This window comes from Lactuca serriola, chromosome 3, assembly GCF_051521515.1.
Source record: "Lactuca serriola cultivar US96UC23 chromosome 3, Lser_US96UC23_V15, whole genome shotgun sequence".
NCBI lineage: Eukaryota > Viridiplantae > Streptophyta > Magnoliopsida > Asterales > Asteraceae > Lactuca > Lactuca serriola.
The window spans coordinates 287,881,791-287,904,208 of NC_136410.1; the positions used below are offsets into that span (position 1 = coordinate 287,881,791).

Here is a 22,418-nt window from a genome sequence, read left to right on the forward strand (position 1 = left end):
AGATTGATGGGAGTCAGTTAGGGATTCCTTGGGAGCCTCAGCTGTTGAGGCAATGACCTGGTCGGACTTTGTGACAAGGTTTAGGGCTAAGTTTGTGCCAGTTGTGGAGCTTCAGCAGCTCCAGTGAGTTTCTTGATATGAGACAGATGACAGAGACGGTGGCGGAGATTACTGCCAAATTCAGAGAGAGGGCTTTATTGGTACCCCAGCATGCAGGAGACGAGGAGATGCAGAAGACCCGCTACCATGATATGTTGAGGGCTGATATTCGGGAGCATGTCAACTACTCAGCATGACCGACCCTAGATTCCATGTATGAGGGCAAAGGAGAGAGAGATTGATATAGAGCACCTCCGAAAGAGGAAGGCAGAGACTGAGCGGGTGATTGGGGTTTCGTGGAAGAAACCCATGGGATTCAACGCTGGGTCGAAGGACCAGCAAGGCCGAGGCCGCTGTGGGAAATGCAGCAAATCGTATAAGGGGGTATGCAGGATTAGGGGATCGGGATGCTTCCAGTGCGGGAAGGCGGGGCACTTCAGAAAGGACTGTATAGCCCCTACCCACACCATTCCGACATCATAGTTACTATGTTTTCACTGCAACTAGAGAGGCCATAAAAAGTAAAATGCCCGAGATTGATAGCAGCAGCGCCAGTGGCGGCGCCAGCTCCAGCGACCCTGCGGATCATTGATGGCCGACAGGTCAATTCGGAGGCTCCAGTGGTGAGGATTCGAGCCTTCCAGCTGACTACTGAGGAGGCACGCACCGCACCCGATGTGGTGACGAGTATGATTTCTTCTCCCTAGCTTTTATTATATGTTGTTTACGATATTTATGTACTATGTTATGTATCTTGTTTAGGATCGTTCCATGTGAACGGTATTCCAATTCAGGTGTTGTTTGATTCAGGAGCTACCAGATCATTTGTTTCTCTTGCACTTAACAAGAGGTTCCCTGAGTCTTTGGGCATGTTGGATTGCCCTCTGGAGGTCGAGATTGCTGACGATCGATCAGTTCGAGCATCTGATGTTTTCAGAGATTGTGTTTTGAGGTTGTTCAAGGAGAACTATCTGGTAGATTTGGTTCTCATACCATTGTGTAGGAACAAGGTCATCATCAGTATGGATTGGTTGAGCCCTAATGGGGCTGTGATCGACTGTGCATGGCAGTTGGTGTGCGTCAGGACCCAAAGTGGGGGAGAGCTGGTGGTTTAGGGTGAGAGGCCACAGGGCAGACTGGCCTTATGTTCAGCAGCGAGGGCTAGGCTTTGCCTACAGTGGGGTTGCGCTGGGTATGTCGCCTATATTATGGATACCCAAGAGGTGGGTAAGGCGTCGGTGGGCGATGTACCGGTGGTGCGAGAGTACGCGGATGTATTCCCAGAGGAGCTACCTGGGATACTTCCGGAGCGACAGGTAGAGTTCAAGATTGACCTAGTCCCTGGTGGGGCTCCGATAGCCAAGGCACCATATCGGTTGGCTCCTCCTGAGATGCAGGAGTTGTCTACACAGCTGCAGGAGCTAATATACAAGGGATTTATCAGACCGGATAGTTTGCCTTGGGGAGCCCCGGTCCTGTTTGTCAAGAAGAAGGACGGGTCGCATCGCATGTACATAGGTTACCGGGAGCTGAACAAGGTAACGGTGAAGAACCGTTACCCGCTCCCGAGGATAGATGATTTGTTTGACCAGCTTCAGGGAGCATCTTGGTTTTCCAAGATAGACTTGCGATCAGGCTACCATCAGATGAGGGTCAAGGATGAGGATATACTGAAAACTGCTTTCTAGACTCGCTATGGCCACTACGAGTTCGTGGTGATCCCCTTCGGGATCACCAATGCTCCTACCGCATTCATGGACCTCATGAACTGCGTATGCAGACTAATGTTGGATCGGTCTGTGATAGTTTTCATTGATGATATTTTGGTCTACTCCAAGACACAGGAGCAGCACGAGGAGCACTTGCAAGAGGTGTTGGATACCTTGAGGAGGGAGAGCTTGTATGCCAAGTTCTCCAAGTGTGAGTTCTAGTTGCGTGAGTTGTAGTTTCTTGGGCACCATGTTAACCAGAACGGTATTTTGGTTGACCCGGCCAAAGTAGAGGCCGTAATGAGATGGGAGTTACGAAGTCTCCATTTGAGATTCGGAGTTTCCTGGGATTGGCAAGCTACTACCGAAGATTCATTCAGGATTTCTCCAAGATAGTCGTACCCCTGACTCGGCTAATGAAGAAAGCTGTCGTTTTTCGTTGGGGGCCTGAGCAGCAGGCAACGTTTGAGGCACTAAGACAGAGACTATGCGAGACGCCGATCCTCGTCCTGCCTGAGGGTGTAGAGGATTTTATGGTATATTGCAATGCGTACATCTCAGGCTTGGGTATGGTATTAATGCAGAGAGGGCATGTTATCACATACACTTTGAGGCAGTTGAAGCCTCACGAGGCTAGCTACCCGACGTGCGATTTGGAGTTGGGGGCGGTTGTCTTCGCCCTCAAGATTTAGCGACACTACCTCTATGGGGTCTGGTGTACCATGTACATGGATGACAAGAGTCTAAGGTACCTAATGGACCAGCCAAATCTAAACATGAGACAGCGTCAGTGGCTGGATGTAGTGAAGGATTATGATTGTGAGATCCTCTACCACCCAAGGAAGGCCAATGTGGTGGCCAATGGTCTTAGCCGCAAGGTTTCCCCGATCAGTGACATTTGCTTGCGGATGATAGTGGTGACTCCGCTTCTGGAGCGGATCCGAGGGACCCAGCAGGAGGTCATGAAGGAGGAACATCGGAAGAGCGAGTGTATTGTAGGACAGGTTCCCTCCTTCGACTACGATAGCAATGGGTTGTTGACGCTACACCATAGGGTGTGGGTTCCCTATCACGGGGGGGGGGGGGGGGTGCACTAGGTTCTGATGGAGGAGGCGCACAAATCCCGATTTTCCATTCATCCCAGGGTGACGAAGATGTACATAGATCTTCGTCCTGATTATTGGTGACCCTGCATGAAACGTTATGTAGCTTGGTACGTCGAGAGGTGTCTGACCTGCAGGAAGGTCAAGGCCGAGCATCAGAGGCCTCACGGCAAGATGCAGCCGTTAGAAATCCCCATTTGGAAATGAGAAGATATTACTATGGATTTCATCACCAAGCTTCCTAGGACCGCACAGGGAGTAGATTCGATATGGGTCATTGTGGATCGGTTAACCAAGAGTGCCCATTTTATACCGATCCAGGAGAGCATTTTGGCTGAGAAGCTGGCGTACATCCATATACGGGAGGTTGTGGCCTGACATGGAGTGCCAGTCTCCATGATTTCAAACAAAGACGTGCGGTTTACTTCTAAATTTTGGAAGAAATTTCACGACGAGTTGGGCACCCATCTACACTTTATCACCGCTTTTAACCTGTAGACGGATGGTCAGAGCGAGAGGACCATCCAAACTTTGGAGGATATTGTAGCACCTGGTTCCTGGTACGTAAAAGTTATCTTAGTGTTTTTTTTCATTTTTAGCCTTGGACTCGGCGAGTTGTAGGTCTGACTCGCCGAGTAGAGACGGGATCCTGAACACATTTAAGTTGGCGACTCGACAAGTCCATATTCTGGACTCGGTGAGTCCCCGCTGTCTGATGAAACCCTAAATTTCAAGGGTTTGCACCCTACTTAAACCCTCTTATCCGCCCCCAAGCTCGCCCCCTTCACCCTCAGAGCTCTATACTTCGTTCAAGCCTTGTTCCTTGTGAGATTGAAGCATTTTGGTGTGTTTTCTTGAACATTTGGAGAGGGAAGGTGAATAGATCAAGAAGAGAAGAAGGAGGCCAGGCATATTTGTGTTATCTCAGTGATTTCCTTGAGGTATAACTTAGTTTCCCTCTGTTTTCATGCTTACTGTCCCTTGTAGCTCCATGAAAGTCCTTCTTGAACCTTTCCCCAAGCTTGTTTGTGTTTTAGGGTTCGTAATAAGTTGTTTAGCCTCTAGATCTAGGCATGATTGAGCTCCAGGAGCTTGGATCTACTGCCTTTATGGATCCATATTGCATGAAATCCCTAGATCTACACTTTTGGTGCATTTTGAGCCCTAAAACCCTCATGGGTGATTATTTACACGTAAAGTTGGAAACTTTATGTGTTAATCAGGCCCTAGAAACCCAGATCTATGAATGACATGAGTTGGATTCAAGCATAATCGCGTGTATAGTATTTGCATGTGGCAGACTCGGCGAGTCGAGTCGCGAGTCCCCGAGTTTTTCCCCTTTTTCGTGTTGCGGGTTGGAGTAGTGAGTCATGGGGTGTGACTCAGTGGATCGGAAGCCAGACTCACTTATGAAGTAACTCGGCAAGTTCAAGGCAATCTTCTTGCCTCTAGAACAGACTCGGCGAGTTGTTCATACAGCTCGGCGAGTCTCAGCATAGAGTGTTCTTCGGATGAAGATGAACTCGGCGAGTTGTTCATACAACTCGGCGAGTAGGATGAAGGACTATTGGCCTTTAGTTTAGAAGGAGGACTCGTTGAGTCAATGCTTAACTCGATGAGTAGAGACGGGTTTATGGTCGGACAAAGGGATAGGGACTCGGCGAGTTGGCAAGTCAACTCGACGAGTCGGGCCAACTGGCAGTTGACTTTGACTTTGACTCTTGGTTGTTATGGGGTAAATGGTCATTTTACCCTGAGGTCCACTACTAGAAAACAGCCCTTTAATGACACGCAAACAATGACACGCGGTGATTTACGATACGCAAAAGCGTGTGCCCTAAAAATAATGTTATCTCTTCTAAAATTTGAAGGATAGTGGACACGCTTTTATGCGTACCCTATAATTAATGTCGAACAAAAAAAATAAAAACACGGAGGGCACTTATTTAAAAATGGGCGTCGTCTAGAAATGTCACTTTATATTTTTTTAGTGAAAGGCGCGTTCTTTTCTTTTGCAGCCGGGGGGAAACGAAAATCCCAAAAGTTTGAAAGACCGCCATTGTTACCCTCTACCTTATTTCCATCGTTCTTCTCTCTCTCTCTCTCTCTCTCTTTCTCTCTCTATCTCTCTCACTCTGATACCCAAAAAAACCCTAATAACATCACCAATCCTCTTTCTTCCCACAACAAAATCGCAATATAATCCCATCTTTTGAACAGATCAAACCCATAGGGGTTCTTGACGAAAGAGATATAGCTTTATACGAGCCCTAATTTCTCATATGAATTCGTTAACTTCTTCAAATGGTTCTCAGACTTTTTTTTCTCTCTCTATATTTTCTTCTCCTTCATTTCTCGATCCCCAGAAGGTCAGGAGAACACTGCATCTGCAATTAGATTGCTTAGTCGTATTCCTGAGAGCGTTGAACACCGGTGTATGCTCGTTGTTTGTTAAAATTCTCAAAGAAGGTCCCATGAAAGAGCAAGCAGTTATCTCCTAAGCTGTATCGTTCGATTAACACAATTCATCAAACCCTAGAATTGTAAAGGAAACCTAGCCCCCACAGCTTTCTTCACACTTCACCTCCTCAAAGATCTATCGGTAATAAATCAAATTATTCTTTTCTTTATACTATTTTTATGCGACCTTCTAATCTCTTTGATCCAAGTTCTATTTAGGCTCCATATGGAGGAAGTATCTTCGTATGGGACATTCTAATCTCTTTCATCTTTTTTTACATCTCAACGTGTTTCCCAGAAGCATCATAACTGGAACCGCACTTCAGCAACTAAAAGAGTTCTTGGACCAGTCGCCATCCCGAAGAAGACAGAGGAAACCATGGATCCTGGTTCATTGCTTTGGCCTGTAACCGAGCCTCGATTACAGTTGTACTTCTTGCTTGTACTTGTGTACTCAACCATCACCCCTATTCTCCTTCCATTTATCATCGTCTTCTTTGAGTTTGCTTATATGTTTATTCATCATATGAACACAAGTCAAGATTCGAATTTGATGCCTTCTGTTGACCTCAAGAATGCAATATCAGTGAATAGAAACTTAGAAGATTCAATGAATTCAGGGAAGATTATGTTTTTGCGATTTTCACATCTGTTATTGATTTCATGGATGTGTAAGTTGTTAGGGTTTTTGTATGCTAACTTGGTTATGTTTGAAATATTGTGTTCAGGGGATATTCCAGCTGCTACAGAAGAACTGCACTTTCACATAATAATCCAACTAATTTTCTTATCAGTGGCTTCATTCTAAAAAGATATGGTGCTATGTTGCATAAGATTTGTAACATGTTTATTTCTTTCATACTTTCAGGTTATTTTTCTAGCTTTAGACATTCGTGTCAAGAACGTGGCTAGAACGTATTCTCTTGAACACGAGGGCGAAAGTGTCATCTTTGATCAACTATTCACATTATTGGATTCATACATGCAAAATGAAGAAAGCTTTAGAAGAGAATTAGCATCCTGCACAGGTGCCCTTCAAACATCAATCAATCAACACATGTCCAAAGAAGAAGGACAGGTAATAATGTCTAACAAGTTTATCCAAGAATCATGTTATTATCTCAATATTTAAATAAAATAATTGTTAATTCTCATTTTAGGTGTTCCCCTTGCTCGTTGAGAAATTTTCATTTGAGGAACAAGCTTCGTTAGTTTGGCAATTTTTATGCATCATTCCTATAAACATGATGACAGAGTTTCTTCCATGGCTTTCAGCTTCTGTATTTTTTGAAGAACGCCATGAGATGCGTAATTATTTATGCAAAGTAATCCCATAAGAAAAGCTACTTCAACAGGTGAGCAAGGGTATTTTGTCCATGTTCATCTTTTACTCATTTTCTCGTTCCTATCTGACAAATTACTTCTTATTCTAATTTAAGATTATATTCACGTGGATGGATGGTGCAAATGGTTTTAAAAAGAAAAAAAAGCTCTGAAGAGTGTGAGGAAGGGCATTATTGTCCATGTTTATCTTCCAGACCTAAAAAACGAGAATCTTTCTTGAGGTCAATTGACGATTCCACAAATTCACTACCTGATCGCCCTGTAGATGAAATATTACACTGGCACAAAGCTATAATAAAAGAATTAATTGATATAGCTGAAACAGCTAGAAGGATACAGTTATCTGGAGACTTTTCAGATATATCCACGTTTAATAAAAGACTCCAATTTATTGCAGAAGTTTGCATATTCCATAGGTACCCTTCTGTAGCAATCACGTGAATTTGACAAGTTTGCATATTGAAACATTGATAATTTGATACTAATTTTATCCTTTTGAATGTAGTATTGTGGAAGATAAAGTTATATTCCCTGCTGTAGATGTTGAGCTGTCATTCGCCCAAGAACACACAGAAGAAGAGAGTGACTTTGACAAATTTAGATGTTTGACTGAAAGCATAGACAAAGATGGAGCAAATTCATCTTCATCTGAATTTTGTTCAAAGTTATGCTCACATGCTGATCATATCATGTCCATCATTGAGAAACATTTCAAAATGAAGAACTTCAGGTGAATGAGTGAAATAGTGAATAACTAGTCTTTCTTTTTATGACTTTTATTTACCATAACGCCCTTATGTGATTTCAATTCCAGGTTCTCCCACTTTCACACAAGCATTTTACTCCTAAAAGACAACGAGAGCTCTTATACCAAAGTTTATGTGTAATGCCTTTGAGAGTAATTGAATGTGTTTTACCATGGTTAGTTGGATCACTTACTGAAGAGGAATCAAAATCATTTCTCCACAATATGCATATGGCAGGTTTGTCTATTTTTATCAAAATTTTCTCAAACCATTATTTATTTATTTCTTCATTGTGAAGTCTAAGTTTCTAACTCTTAACACGTGGTTTTTGTTAGCTCCTCCTTCCGATATTGCCCTTGTCACCCTGTTCTCCGGTTGGGCTTGCAAAGGGCGTCCAAGGGAAATATGCTTGTCTTCAGGCACAACAGGTTGTTGTCCTGCAAGGGCATTTTTGGAATCCAATAATGGTTGCAATCCACCTTGTTGTGCAAGGGCATTTTTGGAAATAGGCTTGTCTTCAGGCACAACAAGTTCTTTCTCTCTCTCTCTCTCTCTCTCTCTCTCTCTCTAACTATATATATATATATATATATATATATATATATATATATATATATATATATATATATATATATATATATATATATATATATATATGATGGAGTTTCACTTGATTGCTTTCTAGTTTAAATTAACACTACACGACACATGCAATAGTCTTTAAAATTAATAGCCAGTTGGCAGTATGTTCACTCATTATGTACCCTTTTTAAAGTTGTTTAATTATATGTATAGCTAAACAAGCTAGCTAGGTGCATAATACGATTCATTTGAATCTTGAGTTTTCTATTGAATATTGCTTTGGACTCATAACAGCAGGTTGGGCGCAAGTTTTACACCAATGGGCTATAAGGTGGACTGAGGTGATAGATCAACCAGAGGGGTCATCCTTTTAAAATATTGATTTTATCCCCTTTATATGTTAAAGGACTTGGTAGATCATCATCTAGTGGAATCTTGAGTTCCATTAGTTATGGAGCCAATGAGATTGCTTCTTCTGTTCTAGCAAGTATCACAAGTCAAAGTAAGAAAAACAAAGGGAATTTCAATCGAGTGAATTTAGATAAAGATAAAGGTCATTATCATTTTTCCCTGAAAACCCTGAACCTCTGAATATTTAGTGATAAAGCAAAAGGGTTGGTAATTATTATTATTATTATTATTATTATTATTATTATTATTATTATTATTATTATTATTATTATTATTATTTTATTTAATTTTAATAATGTTTGCCGATAAAAGTGGAAAGAAAGAAAAGGGGGAGAAGTCTGGTGTTGGTGAAAAAACAAAAACAAAGGGAGCTGTTGTGGAAAAGGAAGTAACAAAGGGAGAGAATTCTTTTCCATTATTAACTAAAATTACATGAAGTTAAAGTTAGGTCCTCTTCTTTGTGTTGAGTGCTTGTTGCTCTGATTTTGATGTATGTGTTGAGTGCTTTTCTGTTGGTGCTGAGGTTTATCCTCATAAAAGCAATCATCCATATAGAGTTACGGTTAGTAATTTCTTGTTGGTATACAATTGTTGAAGTTTGTTGTTGTGTTCCAGTATATCCCCGATGACCACAAGCCACCACCAGAGGACCACCGTTGAACACCCCCAAAATCCGGTGGCCACTGCCCACAGAACAGGTAAGGATTCTTTGATATGTTTTTTTTACTGATGTGTTGTTTTTCGGTGACCACCAGCCACCACCGGAAGACCACCTTTGAAGCCAACCCGGAGAAATCCCGCTGCCACTGCCATATAACAGGTATTTTTTTTATGTTATTTTATTTTGGTTGGATAATCTTATAAATTTTCGATATCTTGTATGCCTCCTATGATTATTTGTATAATTGTTTGAAATTGATTGTGTGAAAGTCATCTACTAAAGCAAGGTTGGTGTAAGAGTTGATGACGAGAACATTGTTCCAAGACCTTCAGTGAGTTATGATGATGTCCTTTAATAGCAATGTAGTATTAGGTTATATAGTTAGCAATGATTATTTGTATTTGACATTTTAGTGCAATGAATTATGTTTCTTATTTATTGTATTTTATTTTGTATTTTGTATGACATTAACATTTGTGTAATGGATTGTATTTTTTGTATATGATATTTTATTTTCTATTATGAGACATGAAATGCAAATTTAATTTGAAAATTAGTAAATCTATAAATAATTTTTTTTAAAAGAAAAATAAAAATTACGATACGCAAAAATGTGTGTCATCTTCGTTTATGACATGGCCTTTCTTGACAGGGGTTTTAATGATACGCATTGTGTGTCATTAACACGCGCGTCGTAACGTTACGACACGCGGATGCGTGTCATCTTCCTTTATGACAGGGCCTTCCTTGATACGCATTGCATGTCGTAAACGCCCGTCGTAATTGCGCGTCGTAAATGAGCGTCGTAAATGCGCGTCGTCTCTCTTTATGACAGGGTCTTCCTTGACGCGCATTTGTGCGTCGTCTGAGCCTTTTACGACGCGCAATGAGCGTCGTAAAAGGCTGTTTTTCTAGTAGTGGTCGGTTAGCAGTATTTGCTAAGGGTTTTGTGGGAATTATAGTCGGAGGATTTCCGGAGCGGTAGTAGCAGAAGACAGTCAGTTCCCATACAGATCAGCAACTACTTTGAGGTGAGTTACCTTCCCGTAGCGGTGGGTCTACGGCCACAATGCCGGCCCACCAGTAGGGGTTGTATGTTAGATGATTGTCTTTGTGATATCATCTAGGTTTGCTACTACCTGATATGTTATATGCTGGCATGATATGTATATGTGATAGTAGTAGAGATCGGTTGTTAGGACCGAAGGGTAGGTCAGACACCCCAGATATGTCTGACAGTATGTGATGATATTTTTATATGCTGGCATGATATGTTATATGTGATAGTAGCAGTAGGGGTGAATTAGTCCCCAAGGATTAGTTGTTAGGACCGATGGGTAGTCAGCACCCCAGAATGGCTAGACATGGGTAGTCAGCACCCTAGAACGGCTTGACACGGGTAGGGCGGCACCATAGAATGGCCGTACCGGGTAGGTCGGGCACCCCAGAATTGGCCGGCAGTGTGTATGATATATAATTGTATGGTATGTGGTAATATGGGGGAACTCACTAAGCTTCGTGCTTACAGTTTTCAGTTTTGGTTTCAGGTACCTCTTCTTTGAAGGGGAAGGAGCCGGCACGGTAGCGGTACATCACACACACGCTTTGTATTCCGCACTATGGGATCCTCCTGGGGTTTTGTACTCTGATAGTATTATGTTTTACGAAATGGTTTCCAGACAAACAACATCTTTTATGAAATGTCATGATCCGTGAATGTTTTATTTATAATGTTTTGCAAATGGTATGTTTCAAAATCAAATTTTTGGGTTGTATTTTTGGGACGTTATAGATATGTTGTGGGCATGTGTCCTAGACTTCAGTGGTAGTTGGGATACCTACCTTAAATTAGCCGGGTTCTCCTACAACAACAGCTATAACGCGAGTATCGATCGTCCTCCCTTTGAGATGTTGTATGGGAGTAAGTGCAGGACCCCGATATGTTAGGGTGAAGTCAGACACAGGGTCGTGGGGAGCACCGAAGTGGTCCTCAAGACGACAGAGAGGATTCAACAGGTTAGGAGCAGGCTTCAGACTGCTCAGAGTCGGCAGAGAAGTTATGCCGACAAGCACCGCTCGGACCTGGAATTTCGGGTCGGGGATATGGTCCTCCTAAAGGTGTCGCCTTGGAAAGGCGTCAACCGGTTTAGGAAGCGAGGCAAGTTGGGCCCCAGGTACATTGGACCTTTCAGGGTTGTCGCCCGGGTGGGCAAGGTGGCGTATAGGCTGGACCTGCCAGCCGAACTCAGTCAGATTCACAGTACATTTCACGTCTCCTAGCTACGGAAATGCTTGGTAGACGACTCTGTAGTGGTACCTATCGAGGATATTCAGGTGGATGATAGCCTGAACTACATCGAGGGTCAGATAGCCATTCTAGATAGGAAAACGAAGGCGCTGAGGAATAAGGAGATTGAGTTGGTGAAGGTGCAGTGGCAACACCGCAAAGGCTCGGAATGGACATGGGATCCGGAGGATGAGATGAGAGAGCACTACCCTCAGTTATTTTCAATAGTGGCAGCGGACTTCGAGGACGAAGTCTAATTCAAGTGAGCGAGATTTGTAACGCTCAGGTTCTTCCAGGTATTAATTTTATTCATCCTAATAGAATTGTGGTGTGGATTGGGTTGGGCTTTAACATTTGGGCCTTGCTAATGGGCTAATGAAGTTGTGTACTCGTGGAATGCAAGCACGTAGACCAAGCACGTATGCCTAGCATACTAGGAGTACGCCCAGCGTACGTGTGCAGCTCTTTAAACCCTAACATTTAGGGTTTACTCCCTATATAAGGAACATTATCCCTGGTTATTCATCCTCCCTTCTATTGGATTAATGTCTAAGCCCGTAACTATATTTAGTAATTACTTGACCCGGTTGTGATTGGTCCTTTTGTGTTGCCTTCACCAAAGCAACATGATAGGATGATTTATAAATAAAGAGGTTATTATGATTTATTAATATGTTATATGAATAATATTAAAGGAGAAATCATATAGTTTAATTAATATTAGCAAAAATTAATTAAGAATTGATTATGTGGCTAAGAGAGATTAATTAAATAAAACGGACTGGAACTGTCAATTCTGTGATAGTTGATTTGCGCTGAAAATAGGGATGGCAAAAAAACCCGTACCCGATGGGTACCCAAACCCTAACCTGAGTTGACCAGGTAAATCCACGAGTTGACCGGGGATGGGGATGGGTATTACCCAAATATAAAAAGCGGGGATGGGGATGCGGATGGTTCTACATGTTGGGTACCCATACCCGTACCCGAAACCGGCCCCGATGGGTACCCGATATATATATATATATATATATATATATATATATATATATATATATATATATATATATATATATATATATATATATATATATATATATATATATATATAGTATTACTTATGTTTTTATTTTTAATAATGCATAAGCAAATTTTCAGTAGACAAAGTAATGCTTTTTAACAATCAAACGTATAGTTTTGGGAAGAAATTTTATGTCTTTTTTTGCAAAAAATAATTTTATTTGTAACCTTGAATGTTATTATCCGTGTTTGAAGACATTCAGTGATTATAAAGTTTTATATTAGTTTTGTTAGTTTTTGTTTTGTTGGTTAATATATAATTATGAGTTATTTTTCATAAAAGTTCAAAACTTTGTAACGTGGAAAAATCCCCGATTACCTATTGGGGATCCCCGATACCCATTGGTTTTGGGGATGGGGATAGGTTTTTAATCCCCGATGGGGATGGGGTCAGGTATAGGGATGGAGAAGGGGATTCGGGTATGGGGATGGGGAACATGAAACCCGGTACACCTGTACCCATTGTCATCCCTAGCTGAGAATCCTTTATGGATAAGGGGTGGACGAAATTGTGGGTAGGGACCCATCTAGATTTCGTCCAAGGCCATATTCTGGAAGGTTCTTTTGATTGCTTAAGGCCTAAGCTATCCAGTTAGGGTTTTGACTAAAACCCTAGCAGCATAAGTATAAATAGACCCCTTATGCTCCTTAAATCGGCTACCCCTTCTCCTAAGAGTACTAGAGCCAATTTTCTAAGCCTCCAAACTCTCTCCAAATCATCCTCTTGCTTGTGGTGTTTGTAAGCCATTAGAGGAGTGAAATTTGTGACTCTAAGCTCCAAGAACATGAAGATTCAATCTTTCAACAAGAGGTAATCATCTAGATCTGGTTTGTCATGTTAATTTGGATTATATACATTAGATCTAGGGTTTACAAGTCTTGGATGAATAATAGAGAAGCCTAGATCGAAGCTTTAGGGTTTACATGAACATATAGGATGTTATTTAGTGTAAAACCCATCAGTGGTATCAAAGCTTCGATTGGCTTCAATTGTATTTGATGCTATATGTTTTGTTCTTGCCTAAAAGAATCGGTTTTTGTGTCATCTACTTGACTGACTCGGCGAGTCCCATTGTGGACTCAACGAGTAGCATGAACTCGACGAGTCGGAGCGTCTGGCAGATTGATTTTCGGGATTTATTGTTGTTTTGCTTAAGGATAATTTCCAAAAACGTTTTTGACTCATAAAATTCGAATTTTATCACTGTTATATGTTTATCCTTTCCAAATCAAAAGATAATTACCAATTATTTGAATAATATATTCCTTATGTGATTATTATTTGATTATATGAATTAATTGTTGAATTATCTTGAAAATAAAATTGATTAGGTCCAATATAGATAATCATTAAATTAATTGTTTAATTTTGAATTATTTGCTATTTGCTCATTTATGTTTTGAAAAGTTCAAAACTTACCCTCAAGTTTTGAAATTAAAATTTTTGACTTAGAGTTTATTTTGAATTATTTAAATTTCAAACCCTAGAATTTTACAAGTTTAAAATTCACCTTATACTATTATATTATTACAAGATTAATATATATATATATATATATATATATATATATATATATATATATATATATATATATATCACATAAAATGCTAGTCTTACCGTTAGTAGGCCTCATTCACGAAGCCGATGTATAAGGGGGGTATAAGGTTATGGCCAATAAAATGATCATTTAATGGATGTCCACTCTCACCCACCGCTTCCTTGATTGGTGGAGGGTCGTTAGCCGAACGGGTAGGATAGGGCAAACCTTTCCTCATTAAAAGTATAATGAATTTATAAAAGTAACTAAATGTTTTTCAAATTCCAAATCTTAGTTACTTTAGGCAAAAGTGAAATTGATGCAATTCCATGAAATTACAGATTGTACCCTTGCTAAGATGTTAGTGGAGCGTGTATGGTTAACCTGCACACTAATTGGTCTCTAAGAAAAAGGTGGCAAATGGTGACTCATTGTTTGTCATAGTTCGATGGAGCGTGCGTCACTAACTGGCAAATCGAATAGGTGACTGTAACAATGATGGCACCATGTATATTTGCATGGTTATTCACACCCGCTTTGTGATCCTCGGCGTCCCAGTCACAAACTAGAGGGGCATATCGAGATTTAAACATGCCATTAAAAATTTCAATGAATCTCAAAAGGATCTAGGAATTTTCAATACATTTAAAACTTAATCTCTTTTTTGTTTTTCATGATGGAGAATTAGTGAATCGTCATTCACTTACCTTCAAATTATTTGCGTGTTAGATTACGGCATCCCTCTTCTAATTTGTAAAGAATGTTGTTGGATCCTAGCCCTAATTTCTTATTTGGGTGTTTAATTGGGGATTCATTTCTAATCAAAACTTTGCCTTTTTCTATTTCAGATGTCGAACGTCAAGAACAATGCTTCTAGCTCGAACTCCCCTGGCTCGTTCTCACTCATGAATTTGTGTGGGAGAGTGATATTCGATGGGTCCAATTTTAATGATTAGATCCGCAACATTCGAATGGTCACTCACTATGAGGAAAAAGAGTATGTCCTTCATGAGAAGATGAAGGAAATCAACGTCAACACTGCCTCTCCCGATGAGATCTCCGCCTTTGAGGCCCACGAGCGTGATGCCACGAAAGTCCATTGCATCATGCTGGCGACCATGACTGCTGAACTCTAAAAGTCCTATGAGTACATGTATCCCTATGAAATGCATCAAGACTTGTTGGACCGGTACCACCAGAGCACTAGGCAAGAAAGGTACGAGATCATCACTTCGATGATCACTGCCAAAATGGGTAATGGAGAGTCCCTAACCGCTCATCTGCAAAAGATGTAGAGATATGTTGATCTCCTGCTGAAGTTAAATGTTAACATCGATGAAGAGTGGGAAATCGACATCGTCCTTCACTCCTTGCCTCCCTGCTACAACCAGTTCCACATGACCTACCACATGAATAAGGAAGAGGTCACCTTGAGCAAGCTTCAAGGCTTGTTGAGGACTATTGAGAGCAATCTCAAGGATAAGTCTGTTGCACCGACTCCCACTCCTGCTTCTGCGCCTGTCTTGGCAATAGGTCAAAGGAAGGGCAAGAAGAGGAAGGCTCCCTCAAAGGGCCACAACAAGGGAAAGTCCCAAGATGGTACCTCTTCTAGTGGAACCAAAGTTGGTTCTGCTAAGCCCAACTCAAACCCTAAGGAGGCAGAGTGCCACCACTCCCACAAGATAGGGAAATGGAAGAGAAGTTTCCCAAAATATCTGCAAGCCATCAAGGATGGAAAGATCAAGCCATCTTTCGCATGTGTTTACATAGTTAAATCTAATGATTCATCGCATGCTATTTCTTGGGTTCTTGATACAGGATGTGGTTTTCACATATGTTCTGATTTGCAAGGATTAAGAAGAAATAGGGATGTGGAGCATGGAATGATAAATCTAATCATGGGAAACAGAAGATCATTTCCTGTCACCAAGATTAGAGTTTATTCCTTAGTGGTTAGTAATGGGTTAGGTTTAGATTTAAATAATTGTTGTTATTCGCCAGATATGGCTAGAAACATCATTTCATTTCATGGTTTATATAGATAAGGTTTTAGATATTCATTTGATAATGAAAAGTGTTCTATTTATGCTTATCGTAATAGTGTTTTATATTTTGAAGCATTGCCTTGTAATGGAATATATGAGACTGTGATGGTTGTAGACAACTTAGGAAATGATGTGTTGTGTGTCGATTCTTCCGATAGTATGGATAAATCATGCATGTGGCATTGTCGTCCTGGACATGTCAATAAGAAACGCATAGCCCAACTCCAAAAGGATGGAGTGTTGGAGTCATTCGACCATAAGGACGATGACGTGTGCGAGTCTTGTTTACTTGGAAAGATGACCAAGTCACCCTTCACTGGAACTTGTGAAAGGGGTGAGGGTTTATTGGATCTCATACACACCGATGTGTGTGGGCCCTTTAGATCCACCACAAGGGATGTGAACCACTTCTATGTGACTTTCACCAATGATTATAGCAGATATGGGTATATCTACTTAATCAAGCACAAGTCAGAAACCTTTGAAAAGTTCAAAGAGTTTAATCAAGAAGTGGAGAATCAATTGGGCAGGAAAATCAAGATGCTTCGATCTGATCAAGGTGGGGAGTACCTAAGTCTTAAATTCCACGACTACCTCAAGGAATGTGGAATAGTTTCACAATTGACGCCACCTAGGACATTGCAGTTGAATGGTGTAGCTGAGAGGTGAAATCGAACCTTGCTAGACAAGGTTCATTCCATGATGAGTCGTGCTTCACTACCTATCTCATTCTGGGGGTATGCCTTAGAGACTGCCGCCCATATCCTTAACTTAATCCCTACAAAGAAGGTTGCCAAAACACCTCACGAGATGTGGACAGGGAAGGCTCCCTCGTTAGCACATATCAAGTTTTGGGGTTGCGATGCTTTCGTAAGACGAGAGACTCACGACAAGCTCGAACCTCGTAGTGAGCTGTGTATTTTTGTAACATCCCAAATTTTGAGACTAAAAATTTCATTTTTGAATTAACAATTTATAAAACATTTTAACATAACATTGTCGATAAAGCAACACATTACAAAATCATAATGTTGTGTCCCAAACCATGACATCAAAAGTAATGAAAATCAGAGTACAATCCCAATAAACCCAATGCGGAAACCACGTGTGTGTGATGCGCTGCTACACCGTCGACTCCTTCCCCTTCGACAAAGAGGTACCTGAAACCAAAACCCAAAACTGTAAGCACAAATCTTAGTGAGTTTCCCCCACCATACCACATACAATATCATATCATTGGTTTCTTTCAACCGATAACTACCATTGGTATCTTTCAACCGGTATCTGCCATCGGTATCTTTCAACCGGTACCTGCCATCGGTATCTTTCAACCAGTAATCGGGGACTATTTCACCACTACTGCTATCATACAATATCAAGATATAATCATATAGTTAGACATATATTGGGTAATGACCTACCCTTCGATCCTAACAACCGATGTCAGGGAAAAACTATTCCCTACTACTACCACTAATATACACATTGCATATCATACATGCATATCTCATGACCATATCACATAAACATACCAAGATAATTATCACAGAGACAATTATCCACCAAATACCCCTGATGGCGGGCTGGCATTATGGCCTTAGACCCACCCCTACTGGAAGGTAACTCACCTCGATGTCGTGCAGTGTCTGAACTATCTTCGGCGTCCAAGTCAACTACCCACGACCCCTCGATCCCTACAAGACAATACTTCAAAGTTATTCATTTGAGTATGCAACCCTAACCGGGGTCATACCCATCTAGTCAAAGTCAACATTCGTCAAACTCAACGTCCAGTTGACCTGACTCGCCGAGTTGGTCTACCAACTCGCGAGTTCATACCCCTCAACTTGATGCAAATCCCCGTATCCACTTGTCGAGTCTGGCAAGAGCTCGACGGGTTCTTCTTCGATCTTACCCTCAGGGCCAACTTCATCTGACTCGCCGAGTTCACCTTGAACTCGTCGAGCCCACCTCCCTTTTATGAACACGTCCAGTCTACGACTCGAAGAGTTGTATGAACAACTCGTCGAGTCCTTAGGAGATTCCCTTGGACTCTCCGATCCTGATCCAAGCACTCGTCGAGTCCCATGACTCCCAGGCCCTCTAATGAGCATGAACAACAAAGGGACCTTCCTTGCTCTCATCTGGTCCTTCGACAGAAGAATTTGATGGTTATTACGCTCCGACTCGTCGAGTCCCATGAATGACTCGCCGAGTTCACTCTTGACCATCACCATACAGTTGATCTAAAGGGGTCTTAACATACCAAAACCATAGATCTGGCCTCCTAGTGCCCATTTTACACGTAAAGTATCGAACTTGATGCACATGCAAGGGGTTTTTGGTTCAAAAAGCCATAAGAAGTGACCTACAAGAAGCATGGGGCTCTCATGGCCATAAAGTTGGCACCTTTATGCTATCAGACCCCTCCTAAGGCCCAGATCTGAAGTCAAACCCCATCCAATCCCTTCATAATTTGAAAATGGGTTAGAAAGCCCCCAAAATTCCAACTCCAAAGATGAATAATCACATAGAAGACCAAAACAAGAGATTTTTACCTTGAATGAACTAGAAATGGAACAAATATCCTGGATCTTTAAGCCCCAACTTGCACTCCCAAGCTCCTTTCCTTTTCTCAAGCTTCACAACCCACCAAAATACACCAAATGGCCTTAGAGAACACAAACAAGGCTAGGGTTTCGATATACTATCTTATGGGAGTGATAGGGACGAAGGAGCCTGAGATAAGTTGTTTAAATAGGGTGCAAACCCTCATATTTAGGGTTTCACTCAAACAGTACCTACTCGCCGAGTTGGGCTCCCAACTCGTCGAGTAGGCCACTTAAACTCTCCCGCGGTCATGATTCTACTCGACGAGTTGGGCCATCAACTCGTTCAGTGCCAAAACAAATACACTAAACCTTGAATTAAAACATATCGGGAATCAGGTGTAACAATTTTCATCGGCTACCCGCAGAAGTCCTTTATATATCTCTTCTATAGACCGAGTAACAATGTTGACTTTGTTGCAAGGAGAGGGGTTTTGAGAGAGAGAGAGAGAGAGAGAGAACTCATAAGCCAAAGGGACAATAGGAGGCAAATCGATCTTGAAGAGATTCAAGAGCCGAGAGATGAAGGAACTTCTAACGTTGGCGTTCAACCCAAGGAGGAAACTCCGGTTGAACCGATTGACGAATCATTACCTCTTAGATGTTCCAGTAGAGTTAGTGTTCCACTCGTGTTATATGGTTTTCATATAACAAGCGAGGGTGATACGTATATTAGTGATAGTACACTAGTAAATTTGGATGAACCTAACAACTACAAGGAAGCCATGGCATGCCCAGAGTCTGCAAATTAGAAAGAGGCGATGGACACCGAGATTCAGTCCATGTATGATAACCAAGTTTGGAGCTTGGTTGATCATGTACCGGGTCGTAAGACGGTCGGATGCAAATGGATCTTAAAGAAGAAGATCGACATGGATGGGAATGTACACACTTATAAGGCCTGATTGGTTGCGAAGGGCTTCACTCAAACTCCCGGAGTTGACTATGATGAGACCTTCTCACCAGTTGCGAAAATAAAGTCTATTAGGGTGATGTTGGCCATTGATGCATTTAATGATTATGAAATATGGAAAAATGGATGTCAAAACCGCTTTCCTTAATGGGAAGTTGGCTGAGGATGTTGACATGGCTCAGCCAGAGGGTTTTGTCAATGTGAAGCATCCCAATAGAGTGTGTAAGCTTGAGAAGTCCATTTATGGACTTAAGCAAGCGTCTCGCCGATGGAATCTTTGTTTTGACGAGAAAGTCAAAGAGTTTGGTTTTCTACAAAGCGAGGATGAATCATGTGTATATGTCAAATCCAGTTGGAGTATAGTGAGCTTTCTCGTATTGTATGTTGATGACATACTTCTCATAGGAAATGACATCCCGACACTGCAGGAAGTTAAGTCCTGGCTCGAGAAGTACTTCGATATGAAGGACCTCGAAGAGGCTGCCTATATTTTGGGAATAAGGATAGTGAGAAACAGGAATAAAAGACTAATAGGACTTAGTCAGAATACTTACTTGGACAAGGTACTAAAACATTTTAGTATGAAGAATTCCAAGAAAAGGGAGTTACCAATCCAAAGTAATGCCAAATTGAGTAAGACTCAAAGTCCGAGTACCGAAGTCGAGATAGCAGAGATGAGTCGAGTACCTTACGCTTCCGCAATTGGCTCGATCATGTATTCTATGACTTGTACTCGCCCTGATGTGGCCTTCTCTTTGAGCATGGTCAACAGATATCAAGGGAACCCTGGCAAAGCACATTGCACCGAAGTCAAGAATATTCTTAAGTACCTGCGGAGGACCAAGGAAGGGTTTCTAGTCCTCGCTGGGAATGATGAATTAAAGGTACGAGGGTACAGTGACGCCAGTTTTCAGACCGACAACGACAACTTGTTGGGTTTTGAGCATTCTAACACTTCCTAAGTATACATGCAACCCTAATAAACCTTGAATCTATGTTTGTCTAAATACATGCAAAAAAAAATTCCAAGGTTTATAACTTATCTAGCATCGCATGGGGAAAGGAACTAGATGAATTACATACCTTTTGATGAGTGTTGATTCCTTAGAGTTTGAGAGCCAAGCACCAATAATGTGAATGACTCAAATGGAAAACACAAATCACCACAAACTTGGAAAACTTTATGAGAGAGTATACACACTCTTAGAAATCGGCCACACCTTACACACACACTCTAGGGTGCTATTTCATGCAACATAAGCTTGTTTATGTAGTGTGCATGGTTAGGGTGAACCCCTAATAACCCATGTCTTTTCCTTTCCAAGGATCCATGGGTTAAAAGCTCCATGGACTTCCATATAAGCTTAGCCGATTAGCTAATGAGTATTATCCCACACCATATAAATTAACAGCCCATGATTTAATTAGTCTTCCTTTTAATCACTAAATTAATTCAAGATTAAAACTAATTAAATAACATGACTTTATATTAATATATTATAACTTATAATATATTAATAAATCGTAAGTATACAATTCTCATAAAATTATCCATAAATGGTTTGGGTGAAGTGCAACCCAAATGGACCATGTCGGGTCGGGTCAAGTATATACCAAATAAGTTATGGACTTATACACCTTATCCAACAGACTCCCACTTGGATAAGTCTAATAACTATATTTGCCTATATTACTTCAGGAACCAACCGGCAATCGTATCTCTCGAAAACTCTGTTGAACTATGAAGCGCCATTTTAGATAAGTGATCATATAGTCCTCTGTTCTCATGATATCATCCGGACAAATACATGGAACAATGTCTTACTTATTGTGTGACAGTTTTTTCTCGATTTTCGATTTGTTTGACAAAGAACTTAACTGAACACATCAATTTAGTTCTGACCGGGCCCGGTACTTGGGTCAACAAAAAATCATCGAGGGGACCAGATATCGCTTCTATTTCTAGAAGGAACATATAAACTTCAACTCATATGCTTGTTCTACTACTTGTTGAATTGTACACAAAGGCACGTTTTATAACATCAAGTTACTGATGCGTTTACGTGCAATCAATGCACAACCAACTCATAGGTAACAACTCATATCTCTAGGTTTGAAGACTTATATGATATTATCGTCTCACGATCACTCGATATAAATTCCATGAAGTGATACAAGTGAGCGTGGATTAATTCCAATACTCATAACTTATTAGCACTCACGAATGTTGCAGCAACCATTGTTATGTCTAAACACATTTAGCCATCTACAGACTCGATTCATGACAGTCTTAATTCATACCTACTTCCAACATATGAACGAATGTGGAGTGTTTAAATAACTTAGTTATTCGGAAAGAATAACCTAGCTATTCTGGAAGTCAAAACATGCAAAGTGAAACACAATAATAATCGAATCCAATATGGTCTCAGAACCCTTTTGAATATAAATAAAACCACCTTTTATTTATCACCATATTGATTACACATTATTCATTGTATAATGTTTCAAATAATCAACTTAATACATGAATAAAAACAACAGTTGTCCCATGCTCCTAGCATGTACACTTTGTTTTTCTAAACAATAGTTATGCCATACTCCAAGTATGCACACTATGTCTATGATATTTACTTTGTGAAATAGATCAATTGAACATGATTCCAATGATGCTCATTTCATAATCCCAAATCCTTATTGTAAATATAAGAATTCCTAATTCCTACCATTTACCAAAAATCTGTTAGATTTTAAACTTATATGCACTGATCCCTTCTAAATGCCCTGAGCATTTGGAAAATTTTAGAAAGGATGAATATTATAGCACATCA

General features: G+C 40.8%; 1 pseudogene; it reads left to right on the forward strand.

The window, feature by feature from the left end:
• The first annotated feature begins 5,750 nt into the window (after positions 1 to 5,750).
• LOC145096283 (zinc finger protein BRUTUS-like) lies at positions 5,751 to 8,634 on the forward strand (annotated as a pseudogene).
• Positions 8,635 to 22,418: the final 13,784 nt, after the last annotated feature.